The sequence below is a fragment of the Hemiscyllium ocellatum genome, chromosome 33 (genome assembly GCF_020745735.1).
Source record: "Hemiscyllium ocellatum isolate sHemOce1 chromosome 33, sHemOce1.pat.X.cur, whole genome shotgun sequence".
Lineage (NCBI taxonomy): Eukaryota > Metazoa > Chordata > Chondrichthyes > Orectolobiformes > Hemiscylliidae > Hemiscyllium > Hemiscyllium ocellatum.
The window spans coordinates 26,091,662-26,100,211 of record NC_083433.1 but is presented as its reverse complement, the minus strand read 5'-3'; positions in this window follow the sequence as shown (position 1 = coordinate 26,100,211).

Sequence of the window (8,550 nt, the reverse complement as noted above, 5' to 3'; positions counted from 1 at the left end):
CACTCTGTGTTCTATCGAGTATTATTGTGAGCGTGGGCAGCAGTTTCACTCTGGTCTTGATGCAGAACGCTGGGGATTGCAATTGGGGATGGCACAGTGGCTCAGTGGGTGGCACTGCTGCTTCACAGGGACTCAGCTTTGATTCCAGCCTCGGGGAAAAGCCTGTGTGGGGTTTGCACACTCTCCCTGTGTGTGTGTGGGTGGGTGGGTTTCCTCCAGGTTCCACCCACAATCCAAAGATGTGCAGGTTAATGTGAATTGGCTGTGCTAAATTGCCCATAATGTGCAGGGATGTGTACATGAGGGTGCATTAGTCAGGTGTTAGTATAAGGTAGAGGGAATGAGTGTGGGTGGGTTACTCTTCGGAGGATCAGTGTGGACTTGTTGGGCCGAAGGGCCTGTTTCCACACTGTAGGTATTCTACGATGATGGATTCAGTCAACAACAGGTAGAAGGACACAGAGACTTATGTGCAGTACCCAGGCCACACTGTGCTGCTAGCTGTCACCTGGCTCCTCTGTGGATATTAAAGCTCCCAATGGAGGGGCGATGTCTGTCTGGACTCCTGTAACCTTATTTATGCCTCAACCAATATGGCTGTCACAAAATAGAAAGGTGTTCTGGCCATTACCATATTACTGATCTCTGTGCATAAACTGACTGTCGTGGTTCCAATATTATCAGTGACCATGTTTCACTTAGATATCTTGTAAACCATTTTGGGAAGCTGTTGTGTCGTTACCTCAGGTGTAGGCGTTGTCCAGGACTTTGGTGAGGCCTCTTCTGGAGCACAGCATCCAGTCTCTGGTCATCCTGTTATAGGAAGATTATTTAATCTGGAGAGGGTTCAGAAAACATTTCCCTGGATGTTGCCGGAAATGGAGGCTTTGAGTTATGGGCAGAGGCTGGATAGGCTGGGACTGTTTTCACTGGAGCGTAGGAGGCTGAGGGGTGACCTTATAGAGGTTTACAATATTGTGAGGGGTATAGATAAGGTGACTGGCAGGTATCTTTTCCCTAGAGTGGGAGATTTTGAGACTAGGGGGCATATTTTTAAACTGAGTGAGCAGTTTTTAAAAAGGGCAATTTTTTGACACCAAGTGTTTCACGTGTGGAATGAACTTCCTGAGGAAGTGGTGGATGTGGGTACAGTAACAATGTTTAAAAGACATTTGGATAAGGACATGAGTAGGAAAGGTTTGGAGGGATATGGGCCAAGTGCGGTCAGGTGGGACTAGATTAGTTTGGGATTATAGCCAGCATAGACAGGATGGATCAAATGGCCTGTTTCCGTGCTGTATGACTCTGTGATGCTGAAAATGAAAAGGGTTCATTTTGAGGTGGGGCTTTAGGGCTGTACAGAAAACAGATAGGGAGGGGTTGGGTGTCAAAGGTAGCCAGGGTTAGTTTCACACTGTACACTCCGAATTGTGGGGGGGTGGGTAATTAAACCAGGTATAGGGGCAGGCAGCACCAAACGCTGGGAAGTTACTTGTGTAACAGGGATGGAATTGGCAACTAAATGTCAAAATGGATATACAGTATGTGATTTGACGGGAAGAATAAGCCACACGTTCTCTGATCCAGATGTAGACTAGCTGGGTAGAGCAGGTGCTGCCATAATCCCACCTGGACAAGGTCGCTAGCCTGAATCCAGAGGTTCAAGCTTGAAGGAGTGCCACCTCCCATTAAATATGACTGATCACAAGTCCCTCCCCAAGGGCACGCGACATCAAGGCCAAGTAACAGGGGCCGCTGGTCCTAAGGTCTAGTAACTAAGGCCTGGGACCAGTAACCAAGGCCTGGGGCCAGTAACCAAGGGCTGAGGTCCTGGGGCCCAGTAACCATTGCCTGTAGTCCTGGGGCCCAGTAATTGAGGGCTGGAGCCTTGGGGCCCAGTAACCAAGGACTGGGGCCCGGGGGGCCCAGTAATTGTTGGCTGGAGCCTTGGGGCCCAGTAACCAAGGCCTGAGGTCCTGGGGCCCAGTAACCATTGCCTGTAGTCCTGGGGCCCAGTAATGGAGGGCTGGAGCCTTGGGGCCCAGTAACCAAGGTCTGGGGCCCAGGGGGCCCAGTAATTGATGGCTGGAGCCTTGGGGCCCAGTAACCAAGGCCTGAGGTCCTGGGGACCCGCTGGGCTGGGAACAGCCCTGAGGCCCATCCGCAGCCTCAGACGTGTTGGAAAGCTCGACAATTTCACTGTTTCTAATTGTAATCTTCAGTCCCTGGAATGGGATGTCAGGGACTGAAAGAGGAAAAATCTGCAGGACTACATCTGGAAGTTTAAAATAAGTAGTTACACTGGATATAAATCGCTCTGAGATTCGACAGTGATTTCAGGGGATTTCACGTTAGCAAACAGAACATCGCTGTTCAGACATTTGGGAGGGAGAAACTGAGATTAACAGACCAGTTCACTGGAAAACACGGGAACTACAGGCAACTTATCATGAACAGAAGGAGCTGGAGGATGGTTCCCATCAAAACGGAAGTAGAAGCCGGTTAACCTGAAAATAGGGAGCTACAGTTCCCATGGAAACTGGGATCTACCGGCCAGTTAGCCTGACACCACTCAGCAGGAAAGTGCTGTAAACTGTCGTTAAGGAGATCTTAACACTTGGAAACATCGAGTGAACAGAGTGACCACGGTTTTCACAAAAGGCAAATCATATTTGACAAATTTATTTGCTTTTTTTTTGAGGATCTAACCACTCAAGTAGAAGAGGAAGCTGGTGGGGCAGAAGGACCAAATCAATCACTCAACACCTGGCGATCTACTTCCTGCATCAAGCAATTTATTGAAATGATCCCGAGGGAAAGCGTCCCGAGAATCCAAAAATTTCTTCAGTAGACAAAGAAAAGACATACATTTGTTCTCAGCCTGCCTTTCGCAATTACAAATCAATCATATTATTAGTTAATTCCATGCACTTCCAATTAAGCTAATCTTGTAACTGTGATCATGTAATCTCATGGCTAGAGATGGACAGTCTAATGGTCTCATGATTTTTCCACAACGCTCTCATTTCCTTTCTTGGGGCTTTTCACAAGTACATTACGTTGGTAACCACGCTCCTTCTCAGACATTTGCTAACTGCTAAACGTTAATTAACAATGATTAGTAAACTTAGTGATCTCAAACTAAGCCCCACTCTCTGCAATTGGATCCTCAGTTTCCTGACCCACAGGCCATAATCAGTGAAGATTAGGGACAATATTTCATCCTCGCTAACACTCAACACTGGAGCCCCCCAAGGGGTGCATCGTCAGCCCCCTACTGTACTCACTTATACCCATGACTGTGTCACCAAATACCAGACTCATGCCATTTACAAGTTCGCTGATGACACCACCATAATCGGTCGAATCTCAGATGGCGACAAAACAGACTACAGGCGGGAGGTAGAAGACCTGGGAAAATGATGCACTGAGAACATCCTAGCTCACAATGCTGACAAAATCAAGGAACATTTGGCCCCTCTACACGTTAACAGCACAGAGGGGAACAAGTGGAGAGTGGTTGTCCACAACAAGCTTTCTTGGACTCTTCATGTGGATACACTGGTTCCAAAGGCCCAACAACGTCTTCTTCCTCAGGCAGCTGAGGAAAATTGGCATGACTGCGAATATCCTTGCCAACTTTTATAGGTGCACCATCGAGAGCGTTCTGTCTGGATGTATCACTACCTGGTATGGCAACTGTACCATTCAAGATTGGAGACGGTTACAGAGAGTGGTGAACTGGGCCCAGACAATCACAAAGGCCACCCTCCCCCATCTATAGAATCCATCTACCAGGCCCAGTGTCAAGGAAAGGCCGCCAGCATTCTCAAAGATCCACCCCACCCTGGTAATGTTTTTCTACAACCTCTACCATCAGGGAGAAGGTACAGAAGCCTGAACACACACACCAGCCGGTTTCGAAACAGTTTCTACCCGACTGTTGTTAGAATACTGATCAGTCTCACAGACTCTTAATATTTGCCTGTCCCTGTGTTGTTGTTCCTGCTGCTGTTTCCCTATTATTTACTTATCGATGCTACTTAACTCTGTGAGCGGCCTGTATTGCTCACAAGACCATAAGACATTGGAGCAGGATTTAGGCCATTCAGCCCATCGAGTTAGCTCCACCATTCAATCATGGCTGATATGTTTTTCAACCCCATTTTCCTGCTTTTTACCCAGTAATACTTGATCACCATTATACTCCAGAACCTATCTCAGTCTAAAATATACTCAATGACCTGGCCTCCACAGGCTTCTCTGGCAACGACTTCCATCGCGGCAACACTCTCCGGCTGAAGAAGTTTCTCCTTCCCTCCATTCTAAAAGGTCTTCCCTTTACTCTAGGGCTGTGTCCCCAGATCCTAGTCTCTCCTACCAATGGAAATATCCTCCCAACATCCACTCTGTCCAGGCCAGTCAATATTTTGTATGCTTCAGTTAGGACCCCCCTCATCTTTCTAAACTCCACTGAAAGTCCAGACATCTCCAAAAGTCATCGTATGTTAAGCTTTTCCTTCCTGGGACTATTCTCGTGAACATCTTCTGAACGCGCTCCAGGGCCAGTACATCCTTCCGAGGCACACAATACTCCAAACGTGACCTGCCCAGAATCTGATAGAGCCCCAGATGCACATCCCTGCTTTTGTACTGACAACGCTTTTCACTGTGCCTCAGTCCATGTGACAATAAATTCAACGCAATTCATAATCTCTCACTAAGAATCTTTCAAATTCCGTTGTACAGTTTATTTTTCTTTCTGCACTCATTACAGAAAATACAAAAGGTTACCAATTTCTACCAGTGATTCGAAAATCTGCGATGTGAAGTTATATCTGTAATATGAAATTCCAGTCTAAAGTTAGTGTTCTGCATAAAGTTATACGGTTACACTTAAGGTCACTGAAAGTCACTCTGTGTGGCAGCTGCAGTTGTAACTCTTTGCCAAGACATCGCTCGGCTGGTGGGGAGAAGGGCACTGACTGTCAGATCCTTCAGGTACGCCAGATTGGTCTGTGCCACTGCACGCTGCCCTTGAAGTGGCTGTGGGGGGTAGAGACTGTCACATCTCCTTCTGGAATGTGCCTTTTGTTATGAAGATGTGGGTGTACCTTGAAGAGAGTTAAAAGCAGCAGAACTACCGGACGCAGCACCAAGTGTTCTCAATAAGGCAACAACGTATGTAAGCACTGGGTTGAACAACTCGAGTAGTTTGTTGCCTGGAGACAAAAAGCAAATTCAAATTCGGCAAATCAGTTTAAATTATACTCCAAAAGAAACCAATTTCCAATCAAGTTTGAATTGAGTCTTTTGACAATCTTAAAAGTCAATGACACAATCCGATGCTCTGGGGTATAAGACTAGGGGGAAATTGAACACTTGAGAGGAGAACTGCCAGGTCCTAGCATGTAACAGACTGCTTGGAAAAAAAATCTCTCTTAAAAGAACCTTTTCAATCAGTAACCTGTGGCACAGAAATTGCTAACAAGGAGAAAAGAAGACACAGGAAGATTCAAAGACAAGAACCCAAAGCTGCCTGGTTTTGAAGTAGGAAATGTTGTTTTGTAAATTTCAATTGGGAGTTTTATCAGAGTAATATTATAGAAGGAAAGGCAAAAGATATGTTAGAGAAAGAAATTGTAAATAATGGTTAGTTAATTTTCCTCTGTTATACTTTAAGAAATAAAGTTGTTAATTTTTATTTTACAAAGTTCTTGACCATTTGAATTTTTACAGATTACTGCATGGGATAAATCTTTTCTGTGTTGCTGGTTTTAAATTAAGCAGGTGGGTTTAGCCCGTGTCATAACACTTTGTAAAGGAAGTCTGGAGAGAGATGCAGTGGTTTGTGTCAAGCTCTGTGACACAGGAAATGGTGTGGGGGTCAGGCCATCTGCTTCCTCACCCTTTTCCTTCCTCCGTTCCCTCCCCCTTCTCTATCCCGTCCTGTTCACTGGTGGGCAAAGGCAGTTGGTCTACTTGGTGATGGCCGCATTCCCAACTCTGACCAACAGGGGGCTGGGCCCAGCGGAGAGCAGGGAGCCACAGTTTACCCGAAAGCGAGGCTGGGTGCAGGATTGGTCCTTTAACCTTCAGATTCCTGTCGAGGTCCGTCCCGAGCAGCTCCGTGAGGCGGGACTCTGTTTTCTACGGCCTGTTCCCCGGGACACACACCGAGACAAACACCGACTGCGCCTGGAGGACCATCAACTCAGGGAGAGACGCTCTTTGATCTGCCCGAAACGTGTTGGGTCTTCCAGAGCAAGGAGCTGACCCTGACCGAGTGTTACAGACTGACACCTTCCAAGGTCCAGGACTACGTGCTGAGGGGGGCACTGAAGCTTGGGGCAGCTGCTGCCAAGGGGCAGTGGGGAAAGACCCCTGTCTGAGGGCTTCCTGCTGAAGGGAAACGGGGGTCTGTTCAGTTATGAGACTGTTCCAGTCGCTCAAATATGTGTAAATATCCTGTAAGGTAAAAAGTACTTTGGTTTGTCTGTTGGACAGAGTCAAACTCCAACGTTTGTTTGTTTCTTCATATGCTACTGCACAGAACCAAACTGCTTTTGTGACAACTTTATGAATAAAGTATATTTTTGATGTAAAGAAATGTAACACCCATTGACATGCTGTAAATGTAATTCACATCCTTACAGTTCATCTTTAGAGGTGTTTATTAAAGGAAATGGAATCGCGTAAATGTTTATGGTGGATTTTAGGTTCGAAATCTGTAACTATTAGATGAGATACTCTACAGTGTGAAACAGGCCCTTCGGCCCACCAAGTCCACACCAACCCTCCGAAGAGCAACCCACCCAGACCTATTCCCCCCTACATTTACCCCTTCACCTAACACTACGGGCAATTTAGCATAGCTAACTCACCTAACCTGCCCATTTTTGGATCATGGGAGGAAACCCACACAGACACGGGGAGAATGTGCAAACACCACACAGTCGCTGAGGCAGAAATCGAACCCAGGGCCCTGGTGCTGTGAGGCAGCAGTGCTAACCACTGAGCCATTGTGCCACCCCGAAACTACGGTCATCTAGAAATCTTAACTAAATAGATCTTTTCTGCTTGGTTACCTGCGAAGTCTTGTTATTAAGCCCGTAGAGACTCTGTTCACACTGTCTGTACGTTTTTCATTACCTGGAATTATCTTGCCCGTATCTCTCCACCTATAAATTCTGTGCGCTTCTCTCCAGCTCACAGGTGGAGAGAGGCACTCCGAAAGCCTGTGACTTCAAATAAACCTGCTGGACAGTAACCTGGTGTGGTGTGATTTTTGTTTTTGACTTTGTCCACCCCCAACACTGGCACCTCCACATCTTGAGAATAGGACTAACTGCAAATTCCCCTCCACCGTCCTGACTTGGAAATATGTCACTGTTCCTTCAGTATCGCTGGGTCAGAATCCTGGAATTCCCTCCCTCCCTCCCTCTGGGTCCACCTCAACCCCCAGCAACTGCAGTAATTTAAGAATTGTCTCCAGGAACAATTCAGGACAGGCAAGTAAATGCTGGTCTAGCCAATAATGTCGCATGTAATGGAAGGAATTAAGGTTTTATAACTTACATTTATTTCCAATGAAGACAGTAATATAGATTGAATTTCATTCAGTTGATCGTGTAAATCCTGTATTTCCTCCTCAATAATGCTGAGAAGATTGGAGTATGAATTGGGCCACATATAGATATTAAATAAAACAATTAATAACGAGCTTAAAGGATGATTAGGATTGAAACGCAGGCTTACAGAAAGGTGGTGTGGTGAATAAAAGGAGGAGATGGGTGACCCATAATGTGGCACGGTGGCTCAGTGGTTACTGCTGCTGCCTCACAGCTCCAGGGTTCAATTCCAGCCTGGGGCGACTGCAAATTCTCCCCGTGTCTGCGTGGGTTTCCTCCGGGTGCTCCGGTTTCCTCCCACAGTCCAAAGATGTGCAGGTTAGGTGAATTGGCCATGCTACATTGCCCAGAGGGTTAGGTGCTTTAGTCAGAGGGAAATGGATCTGGGTGGTTTACTCATTGCAGGGTCAGTATGGACCTGTTGGGATGAAGGGCCTGTTTCCACACTGTAGGAAGTCTAGTCTAGTCTAAATACAACTGAGGCACACATCAGCACCAATCTGACTGAACAGTGGAACAAGCTAGAGGGACTGAATCTTGGTTTCATCTCCTCTCTGGGACTATTTATACGTGACTCCAGTCTCATGCCAACATGGCAGCCGACTCCGAACAGTCCTCTGAGGTGTCCCCGTCAGGGAAGGTGGTGACTCCCGAGACAGTGCCTTCCAAACCCACAGCCACTTCCATCTCGAAGGACAAGGGACTGCAGATACACGGGAACACCGACTCCTGCAAGATCCCCTCTGAGCCACTCACCATCCCGACTTGGAAATCTATTGCCGTCCCTTCAGCGTGGTTGGGTCGAAATCCTGGAGCTCCCTCCCTCAAGGCGCTGTTGTGTCCACCCCACAGAGTGACGAGAAGGCAGCTCAGCGATAGGGCAATTGGGGACGGACAATATCCTCTCACCTTGCCAGAC